At 36.3% G+C, this 12,012-nt stretch overlaps 1 long non-coding RNA gene across 5 annotated transcripts in view; it reads left to right on the forward strand.

The window, feature by feature from the left end:
• Positions 1-12,012, forward strand: part of LOC148051406 (uncharacterized) — a 291,091-nt gene that overhangs the window by 145,254 nt on the left and 133,825 nt on the right. The window contains exon 5 of one of the 5 annotated variants that reach the window (XR_015699860.1): positions 4,867-5,184. The exons of the other annotated variants lie outside the window; for them this stretch is intronic. This is a non-coding gene — a long non-coding RNA (uncharacterized LOC148051406). Of the gene's footprint in view, positions 1-4,866; positions 5,185-12,012 lie in introns of those variants that run through there. 5 annotated transcript variants of the gene reach the window in all.

Consider the following 12,012-nt stretch of genomic DNA (forward strand, 5'->3'; position numbering starts at 1 on the left):
GTGATAGGACGAGAGGAAATGGCCTCAAGCTGCACCAGGGGAAGTTGAGGTTGGATATTAGGAAAAACTTCTTCACTGAAAGGGTAGTCAGGCATTGGAACAGGCTGCCCAGGGAAGTGGTTGAGTTTCCATCCCTGGAGGTATTTAAAAGACGGGTAGATGTGGTGCTTAGGGACATGGTTTAGTGGTGGACTTGGTAGTGCTACGTTAACAGTTGGACTCGATGATCTTAAGGGTCTTTTCCAACCTTAACGATTCTATGATTCTATGAAATGAAATGAAATGAAGAGAGAAATTTGAGGTGCTAAGCAGAATGGATGAATGAAATGTTGAAATCCAAGAAATAAAATTAAAAAAAGAAACTACTAAGAGGAAGGTAGGGAATTTTAAACCAATCACTACAGCCATTTAATTCTCATGACAAAATATTACTTCTCCTATTTTAATATGAAGTAGCCATTTCTAACCCAAACATGGGCAATGTCAAATCAGCACAGCAGTAAATTTAACTCTTTTTCAGTAAACTCCCCAAATATTTTAGGATGCAATCAGGATAGCTGTATGATTTCCCCTACTGGGAACATTCTTCACGCTATACCTGCGTTCTGTAAAGTCATGCAGGCTGGCAAATGCATTCAGTTGTTTCAGTTAATTAGACAACGGTCCCTTGATGCAGAATGAAGATGAATCCAATACCTGGCATATGGAGCTTTGGAAGTATGTAAGCAGTTGCTATTTTTGGCATGTTTCAACAAAAAAGACACTTATATTTCTATAAATATGTAATCGCTGCATTGTACTGGTCAGTTATTACTTTTAAGCAGCTGAGTTCTGATTTACGTGCTATACCTACAGTAGTCATATAAGCAGAGTACATCCAGTAAAAGGCACAGGTCTCAATAGAGATGTCATTGTTCCTCAGTTTAGGACAAAAAGTACATGCCATTTGGTAACTTATAATTCCTCATTTTTGCTGGGGAAATGTCCTTGAAATGTATGTCTAAGTGCTTAGGATCAGACTCCCTTTCAAAATACATGTTCCCTAAAAAATGTGTTACCTGATAAAATATAAAACTCAAATGAAAATTTGATTACTTTTTTTAGAATGCAAACATGCTAGTCTGAAAGACTGTAGATCAGTTTTTAACCATGGTATTAGGAAAGAAAAAGATGTGTTTTTTTTTTTTTTTTCTATTGTCTCAAAATCCAGGGTAGGGAAACAGGTAAGATCTATCCAAACTCATTCACAATGAGGAACAGGTGTGAGTTATTATGTACTGTATTATTCATAGGATTTTGGTATTTCAGATACACATTTCCCAGGTATACTCAGAGCACAAAAAGCTTTGGAGTTCTGCAAGTATTCCAGTGAAGCTTTGATTACTTTTCATGGGAATGTCATGGTTAGGATTACAAGCTAGTGCTATAGGAAGGAGAGAGAAACATCTCTCTTGGCAGCTGTTGAGCACCAGTGGGAGAGGAAAGCAAGTATTTCCCATGAACAAAATCACAGAGGGCTGAGAAATAACTGCAGAGTGACATTCTGATATTGCATTGTGTTGTATGCCTTGCGCTCTCTCTTGAGTATTGTGACAAAGTTGTGAGACAGCATCACAATGCAGTGTCAGGGCATCAGTTTGCAATTATGTTGTTGCTTTCCAGCTCCATTAGATAACATATTCTTCATGTCTCTCTTACAGAGGGTCACTGACCTACAACATGCACATTCCAGCAGAAGCTTTTGTGGGGGCAGATGGGAAATCAAAAGTCAGAATCATAAGCAATAGGTCATCTCTGAACTACAAAGAAAATCTTAGATTGTTAATCAACACAGTTTTTGAATCCATGCATCAAATAAGGACCTTCAAATGCAATTGACTATTCAGTAGAGAATGGTTCTCTTGCATAGCAGAATAATTTCAGATGTGTGCTAGTCAATACAAACCTGATGATGGAAAAATGCAGCCATGAGTTATGAATTACTAACAATATGGATGTGTGGTGATATTGAGTACTAGTAGATATATTATATCTCTACATAATTAACTGAAAACTAATTTGAATGTATAGTTTTTATGTATAATAAACAACAGTCTCTACTTCTTGATTTCCATGTAAGTATCACTAATAAATTGGAAGACTAATTAATCAAATATTGCTGCAATATTATTAGCTAATTTACCAAGCAAATTGTTTTCCAACTCTGGTGTGAAGCCACCTGTGGCTATGTCAGATTACATTGTATAAGTTATGTACTGAAGTGTATTTTGACTGGCAGAATACTTTAGTGTAGATTAGAACCCTACAAATCCATATGTGCTGCTGCTAATATAACCCTGGAAAAGCTGACGCGTTTCTTATCCAGAATACTTATTCTCTTTCATGTAAGATGAAATTTTACAAATACAAAAATTCAAGATATTGCTTATAAAATTATTTTGGGTTACATACCACATTTTAGTTTCATCTGATTGGGGTGCCATTTAAAAATAAGAGCTGCTAACTAAGAAGCTGGCCAAAGGGATGGGCAAAGTATAATAATCAGTTTAAATATCAAGGTTCAGATGTAGATTCTGAACATCCCAGTAGGAGGGGGATAGAAATTTGATGCTTGGTTTGGACTAAGGAATATTTAAAAAACTGCTTTATGAAAGATATTCATTGCAATTCTTGAATAATATCCAGTGTCTCTGAACAGTGAGAAAACAATGATCAATAAAGTATATGGGGTACTCTGTACTGGAATATAAAATTACCGTTATATGTAATTTATTACCAGTGTGTGTAGACACAGTTGTAAAACAAGATCACATCATTAGAAAGCAGATGATAGAAAGTTTTCAAATCAGCATACATATCTTTTATTCTCAAATTTAGAGACTTACTCGTATAGGACTTTCTTTATCGAGTATAATACTTGAGGTAGAATCTTCATCAAACAGCAAGTCTAAGTGATCTGCTTATATTGGAAATATTTCCACTAGAAGTGAGGCCAAGACTATTGCTCTTCCAGCGCTGCTGTAGGTATTTCTAGAGCTCCACAGTTCAGAGGTGCTAAGTATAGCAATCAGATTTCACCTAGACTTGTCCCTGATTTAATGGTCTTACACTTAAGTAAGCCATAAAGTTTAATAGTGGTGTTTGTGTTTAAGGCCAGAAACACGCTTATATACTTTTCTGGACCAAGACCATTAACACCGTCACTGAAATATCTGAACAGCATAAGTGAGACAAGAAATAGAAGAACATTTTGTTGAGGCAGGTTAGTATTTGTATTACCATTCCGTTGGCTCAAGGACAAGGGAGGAGGAGACTGAAGATCAGATTTCTGCCACTTTCACAAAGAGGCACAATGGTTTGCTCCACAAGGAGTTCCAACTGAATCATGGGGGAGCATGCTCTAGCTCACTGTTATTAAGTGAGCATTACTATTCAAGCATAGTTTGGCTTGAAACAGCTTTCAGAAAAATCACACAGGAAGTTTGTGTCAGATCCTAAACCCTCGTTATCTGACTCTTAGCCAATGCTTTAACTACAAGACCAGCTGAACTGCCTTAGTTTCCAATCTCCAGTTCCAGAAGGTTACTACTTTTTTTCCTTCCCTCATGGGGTGTGAGTTTCAATAATTACATCAAGAAGCTGTAAGCACATTTAAGGGGAGGGGTGAGGGAGAAGCAAAAAAACCTGATGAATTAGTTCCAGTGTAATAAAGGCTTGGGCTTTTAAGATTGAAAGTTCCTCAGCCTGCTAGCAAACTTCTGAAATATTGCCTGATTTTTTATTCATAAAGTGTATATTTTTAAGCTGGTAGTTGTAAAATGGGCAGATGAAATCAGGTCTCATAGCAGATTGCAGAGAGTCACATTCAAACAACTTGATCTAATTCTCTGAGATTATTAGTGCTGTCATGAAATTAATAGATATGTATATTTTTAATAAATAATCATGAGTTTAATTAAGCTCTCACTACCTTGTTTGGTGGGGCATTGACAGAGGAATTAAGAAGAGTCTTTTATTTATAGCTGTGGTCCAGCACTTAATATCAGCAAATTATTTCTTTTATTGCAAGCAGAAATGTACAAGAGGATGGTTTGTGACTTGATGATTCGTCCTTATGCCAATATCACACTGGAGCATCTGAATCGCAAGAGGTTACTTCATCCATTCCTCGCTCATAGTAAATATGCCAGCTAGAAGGGAAGCAGTTGGCTACTCATCTATACTGTTAGTTACTGAATATAGCCAGTTACAACAACCGCCCACCTCATGATATATTGTAGGTTGACAACTTGATTAAATCCACTTACCAATGAAGCTATAGAGCAGAACTGAAAACTTTTATTCTTGGGGTCTGAGTCATAGTTATCAGGATAATTGTAGCTGAGCAACGATCTAGCTATGATACTAACTTAGCTGCTCCAATATTCAAAACTTTTCACACTTTCATCACAAAAGATCCTAAAATTTATTTACCATTCATGAAGAAATCAGTTCAATAATCAGTAAAATACAGGAAAGTATAGTCTTTCAGTGTGTAGTATGATCAGCTAGGAAATTAGGACTGAGGGTAAGGAATAACAGTTCAATTCCAGTTTTACAGGCTAATTGGCAGGCAGACCATAACTATCTGAATCAGAATTGATTGTGGTAGGCACACATCTACAACCCATGTAAGGTCCTTAACAAACTCTGTAAAGTACTGTATGGAAAGTGCAAAGGTCTGCTTGTGTTTTCTTGATTCCAGATTATCTGGCGCTGCTTTAATTGAGGCAGCTCAGTACGGCTCTAACTTTGAATGGAAAGTGGTGTAATGGAGTAGCATGCTGCCAGCTAACAGCTCATGCTTTCCCGTGCTTTTCCTTCTAGAATGACACTTGGCTGAGTTAAGCTGAAATGGCTGATATGAACATGACCCACATTGCTTCCTCCAGAAATGAGAAACTCGCCTTGCCAACAGAGGCTCTCCTCACTGCCTCTCTCTCCAAATTTGGACAGATCTGTGTCTGGTAGTACGTCAGCTGCAATAGGAGCTGAGCATGTGAAAAGGCTAGAGACCCACTTTCTATCCGAGGGTAACAAGACTTTTTAACCACTTTTCATTTTATTGATAATCTTACAATGATTCCTCAAAGCTATTTCCCAAAAGAAATAAAATACTAAAGAAGAACTGAGGAGCAGAAGCAAACCTGCATTCATTTAGGTTTCTGAACTACTTTGTCTCAGATAAAACATCTGCTTAAGTTCCTGCTTGCTGTATCATTATGCTCAAATTTTTTCTGAACGTTATCCATCATAAGAAAGAATCCTAAACTTGGTGGCACACCATGGGTGTTCTTACTTGTGCCAAATGTACTATGCTGCCAAAGCCAGCCATAACAAGACAGACATTATTTCTAATGGAAAAGGTGGTTTATGTCTGTAGCAAAACAATATTTTTTTTTTATCTGGTCACAATGACACATCTGTTGTATGCCTTGATTGTAACAGCAGAAGCATTATTTTATATTGAATTTTCAATTTTGCTATTTTATCTTGTTTCTCCTCTGTATTGTTCATGTAATAAACCCCCTCTTGTTTGAGGAAAACTTGTTTTGTATTTAGTCAGGAGAGTGTGCTAGCAAGAAGTCTTTCAGCTGGCAGAATCAAATACTAGTATAGGCCATAACATGACAATCAAGTATCATCTGAGAAGACAGAAGCATGTTTTTTCCTCTCCTGTCCAGAGAATCAAAGGGATAACTGTTATCTTGTTTATAAGGAAAAAAAATTCTTTCTTTAACGAAGAAAGTTTTGTACATTGTCTCAAGGGACCTTCTTTAATTTTTGAAGACATAAGTAATACCATGCTGTAATCTTAAACATGTCAAATTGCAGTTGCAATATCATAATTATCACCTAGTCACGCACATGATATCATCTCCTGTCCTTACGGCTGACGTCCTTAGGCCTTCAAAATAAGGACTATTCCATTTTAGTAGGACTTCTGTTTGGTTTAAGTGTTTCAGGGTCATAGAGAAAAATGTTCACTGTGGGCTCAATGAAGGAATTGGAAAATTAGTAATCTGCTGTATTTTCTTGATCTTCCCCTTCCCACATGCATTTTCTCTTGAAATCTTTCTGATGCTACACTTTAGATTTTACTCCATTTAACAGCATATCAAGAATTCATTTTACATTCTTTCAGATTCCATAAATAAGCAAAGAAACAATTAAGGTTTGGGCCAAGATGAGTCAATTATGCACATCGGGACAGATACTAAGTGATTTTCTGTAGGAAGGAAAACCCAAGAGGCTGAAAAGTGTGTTCAATTACTTTCAGGGACATACCGTAGTAAGTGCTTTTATCTGGTAAGAATTCTCTGGCTGAACATCAAGCAGTACATCAGTGTAGCCTACAAATTATCAGTGCTGTGTTTTGTTTAAGCCAGGTAGCCATGTTTTGAACCACAGAACAACAAAAAAAAATAGCTGTAGGTTGTTTTTTTTTTAATCTTGTAATTATCACTGTTTGCTACTTTTAGAGAATAAAGTCTACGATCGTATGTAAGCTAGTTTAAGATTGTGTTAACAACCACAGTATTCGTAAAGCCCTGTGAGGACCTAAATTCCTCTTAAAGAAATCCAAAATATTGATTGAAATCATCATTGTTTTTCTTTTTGTTACCACCCTGTATTTATACATAGAACTCAAACAAATGAGATAAAGAACAAGGAATGGGAGTAACCCTGTAGGCCCATATTTCCTCTTCAGCCAAGCCAATACATATTTTTTTCATTTCTGCTCTCCTCCACCAGCTCCAATTCACTAGTATGGGGGCAACCCATTCTTACTTCCAGCCATAAAAACAGGAAAAGGAAATGAAGGAATAGAACAGGACATAGTGAAGGTTAGTACTTAGTTACCAGTAAACATCATTTCCACGTGTTCCTCACACCAGCAAGAGTGTGTGTGTGAGTGCAATAAGAATGTATGTTGGAGAAAATCTCCAGGTGCTCCACAGTTTTGAAATCAGGTCACCTAAATACATCTGCTCCTGTTTTGAAAAGGTCTGTCTATTGTCTAATAAAAATGAGGTATTAAGAAACAATTCTTACCGTTGCTATGGCATTCACTGCAGTCATTAATTTCCTCATAATCAGCCACAAGTAACTGTGTAACTCTTGTCCTTTAGAAGTTAATTCAGCACTTTACATTTTTAAAGGGATACATGACAAAGGCTCTTATGTGCAAGCATGAAATAATGCTGTCATTTTAGCCGTATCCTTCATTTTCCTTTGTTGGGTGATGTTTTCCTAAGGCAGATTAAAAGCTGCTTGACAGTCTTTTAAATGCTATTACCTATTGTTCTGGGGGGAAATGTTATTTGAACTGATCTGAAGCTGATGTTGCTTTTAAAGTCTGAAGCAATTCTTTCCAGATCAAGGAAGACACAAATACACGTAAAATACAAATACAGAGACACAAATACACATACCTTTTATAGTACGAGAAAAACTTCCAGGAAATACAGCAGGCTGTTGCTTATTCTTACACAGAACCTCACCGCTGGAAGAAATCAGCCCAGTAGAGAGTCTCATTAGCTACACTGAGACCTGTTACGTGTGTATGAACATCAGGCTGCTTAGGACATTGCTTTTGGCTGCTTCCTGGGTTGCAGGCTCACGAGAATGGTGTAAGGGATGTAGTACCTGGTTAAGCTGAGTCCTGATCAGATGGACCGGAAAATGGTAAAATGATGGCAGGAAGGGATAGGATACATGAAAGTAAGAGATGGAACAATAGTCTTATATTCTAAGTGTTTTTCGACTTACACGTGAAACCAGTGGAGAAGGAATGTTTCCTCCTCTCTCCTGTTTGAGCCACAACTCGATTCCTGATCAGAAGTTAAAATGACCAAGGATCTTAAGCAATAGTAGTATAACGACTGACACAGGCTGATTCATATAAGCCCTGATATGACAGCAAGGCTAATTGGTGGCAGCTGCTTGCAGGTGACATCTTTTTTTTTTTTTTATTTTCTGCAGTAAATTCATGCCTGGGTGGAAGTATTAGCAGTCATGACTGTTCAATCAGAAATTACATTGGTCAAATTATCATCATTAAAATTAAAAACAAAATCCAGATGTAAGTTTTAACTTATTTTCATGCCAGTTAGTGATTTTAGCAGAACCTTAAAAAACCCACCCTGTCACCTTTAAACATAAAGAAACCATCTTCAGCAGTGCTCCTAAGAGACTTTCATAAAAATGTTTTATGTGGTGAATAGAGCCAGCCTTATTTATTTACTTTCGACTGAACAACAGCTCAAAATATTAGAAAGAAATGGTTTAGCACAGTAAGCCACATACAGCCTGGTGAAGAATATATGTGAAGAATAAGGGATACATAAGAAATATTCAATGATCTTCCTTTAAAAAACAAATGAAAGCTCAACAAAACAGCTGGAATACAACAGTGACATTATGCACCTGTTTAGGCCTGAACACGAAGAAATAGAGGTCTGTTTTAAATTATTAAGGAACTGAAATAATAAGCAAGTTGAAATTCCATTTCAGTTCCCAGGAAAGAAGGGCTTTAGACTTATATAAAGAATTGTTCTCTCCAGCATACTAAATGATGCCGAGGTTTGCGGAAATGTCTATAAGATGGGGCGTAAAATAAATGATTGGAGACTTGGGAATTCATTTCCTAGGAATATTATTCTTCCTTTTTCTGTCCTTACCAAATTAACACAAACAATGGTTTTGATTATTGGCAAGCAGTTACTACTAACTTAAGTAAACCTTATTTTTGAGACATTTAAAACACTGAGTTTCCTTAGAAATTAACAACTTTAAGAATCAGTACTTTTAGTTCAAAGACTATAGACTTTCTTTTGCAAGAACTAGCATTTGATTCTAATTGCATCTCATGTCAAGTGTGACTTTGCTGTTTATATCTGGTATACCTAAGGATAATGACCTTTCAGTTCATCACACAATGTAAAGTAAAAACTAAATCTGGTGTGTTGCCTTAAATCAGCACTGGCTCTGTCTGTACTCAAGGAAGTTATACTCATGAGCAAATTAGATTACTGTTTTAAGAAACACCAGTAATTCCCTTTTCTCAGTATAGAATGGCATTGGTTAAAAGAAGCATTGTAAATCTTATTTCCAATTAGCTTAAGCCCTATAAACATTTGCTGAAGGCCCTACTAAATCTGCTTAAATTCAGAGACTGTACACCATTTGCCAGCTGGTAGTTCCTGTCTGGAGATTGAGCAACAGATATCTGTGGGATGGGAAAAAGCTGATTAGAGAAGAATAATGAAGAGAGACCAAAGTCCAATTAACCAGGTTTGAAAGCAGCATCTAACAAATGACCCTATGTGATATTTAATAGTGCCCAGTTAGGCAAAGAGCAGTAAGCAATAGATCCTGCTTCGTATGAAGCTTGAGCTTTGAGCTTGCTGTGGATTTAGTGACTTTTTACAATAGACAAAACTCGCTTATACTTCACCAAACTGATAAAAAGATATTTAGTGCATGGAGTTATATCAAAGAATGACAGTCTGGATTTTCATAAAACAGATGTGTTTAGTGAGTTTCACAAACAGTAATATAAAAGAAGTTACCCTCCAGAAATGGAGAAGGAGAGTTTAAGTAATACGATCACAATGGAACAAAAATATTTAAAAAAGTGAATCCTTATATTTCCACTCATATTCATCATGCTGTCTGTGAAAGAAATCATTGAGACACATGCCAGCCTCTCTTTTTCTATATTTGAGAATAAATTAAAAAACATATTGAAGTCAATAGGAGTCCACTATGGTGACCCTTGTGTCAGAACTATTTTGCTTTTGGTATAGCAAATTCCTCCACCCATTCTCTCAGGCAGAACAACTTCCTTAGATGACAAAAAACATCAACCATCCTTTGAGATGAGTCTCCTGTTTGACGTGTGCCACACTGGGAAGCTGAGTAATAAGCTTAGGATTCAAACTTATTCCTTTTAAGTCATCATGCCTTGCTAAGTATTTAGACTTCTCTGTTCAGGATATTCTTTTAAAACATCGATGCCACATTTATTTTGCTATTTCAGAAATCTGATATCATTGATATAACCGTGCATCTTCAAAGCAAAATCAGTCTATAGCTGAGTAAAAAAATCCATAAGTTTTTCTTCTTCTGAGGATTACATACTGAAAGAAGAGGCTCACTGTTGTACTGTAGTGGATTTCATATTCCTAAGATAAATAACAAAAAGAAATATCATCTTGTTTTCTGATTCTCCTGTCTAGACACATTTTGTATAGTGGGCAATTCGGAATTATGAGACTAGAGTTCCGCTGAGGTGTTCTGCTGACATCATAAGCCATGCAACTGAAGCTCAAGTGGTTTATGTTGTCATTAGAATCCCAAGATAGAATTGTATAAAACTACATAATTCACAGTGTGCCTGTTTATTTTATGTAATAATACACAATCTGAATTCCTGATTCAGTTCCTTCTTATTCCCATTGAGGCCATCCTTCCCTTTCCCACAAATAGCTTCTTGACAGCACAATTGAAGCAGCAGTTTGTTATGAAATAAAAGGTATTTTTGTAATTGGCAGATTTCTTTATTCAGAGAAAAGAATGAACATTTCTTGAGAGGGAAATGTAGAAGTGAATAAGATAAAGAAGGTGAATTTGGGGTTGAAACACTATTCATCAAAACTAGATCAACACTGGGGTTACTAAAGCAGGAGAATGTTAACAACTGGGAAGGAACAAGCCTCTTAGATGAAAGTATAAATCAAGCTGAACTGCTGGTCTGAAGAGTATCCCTTTTAAGATATTTGAATTATTTGAAAAAAAAGGCAAGGTATTTTCTTATTCAACAAACAATGGAACTGGAAAGAAACCATCCAAATTTGGGGCTTGTCAATACAAGCTCTTCTTAAGGTTTGAAATATTTTAAATGGCAAGCCATGCTTTTTTGAATTTGTGAGCTGGCATTAGGAAGAACCATTCTTCCAACATGTCCTCAAACCCTCTTGACCCAAATTTCTCTATGATATGAGCTTTAATGATAAATTAATGCTAAGAGAAAATTCTGGTTGGAGCTTATGTGATACTGAAAGTTTGGAGAATTTTAAGTACTGGCTAGTTTTTCTTTTTTCCCCCTCCATGCATAAAATCCCATCGCCACAACTCCATGGCATTAGGTAGCATAACAGTTCCACTTCTGAGTCCTGGATATGGTCCTTATGCATTGTTGAGCAAGGAAGAGAAAGTGTCTGAAAACATGAAACAATCAAGAGATAAGCTGGTATGTGCTCACGCAGATGTTAAGATAGGCTACTTAAATGGCTTAAGAATGTCTGGTGAAAATTTAATTACTATGTGTGACCTCCTTCTAATACTCTTAAAAAGTTGAATGAATAATGCATTGCAAATCTCCTATGATCTCACCCTAACAAAAGGTATTTTTCATTAAAAAACAAACAACAATGTAGCTTATAGCATTCACAGAGGCTGCTTTAGTATATCAGACTATTTTTAGAAGGTAACTGGGGATTTATACTTTCAAACACATGGGCCATGATAAGAACCCTTTAAAATTCCTTCTTTTAAAGGGGGGATATCAGCAAACAGCTAACAGAATAATTTACAATTCTGAAATGATGGTCTTTGTTTAAATCTGTTTTTCTTTTGAAACAGAACTTTGGCTGGTGCTATAGACTCTTCTCTAGTTAAAATATTGTGCTTAGATTGTGGTTGTGAAATTCATAGCTCCCACTCTCAGCAGTGATATGACACAAAGAAAAGATCAGCAGAGAAAAAAGGGAAGAGTCTTTTTCATGAAACAGCACCAGAGGATCTTTCTTCAGGGAATATTTAAAATAGATGTGTTTACTTCTGATACACTCACATGTCTGATAACAGTAAGCAGATTAAGTATATACAGAAGATCTTCTATGCCTGCATGCTTTGGGTGAAGGGTATTATGTTTGTAAATCACAGTCTAAATGCTGGCAAAGGGAG

This window comes from Nipponia nippon, unplaced genomic scaffold, assembly GCF_047370975.1.
Source record: "Nipponia nippon isolate SJK-2023a ecotype South Korea unplaced genomic scaffold, ASM4737097v1 scaffold_6, whole genome shotgun sequence".
NCBI lineage: Eukaryota > Metazoa > Chordata > Aves > Pelecaniformes > Threskiornithidae > Nipponia > Nipponia nippon.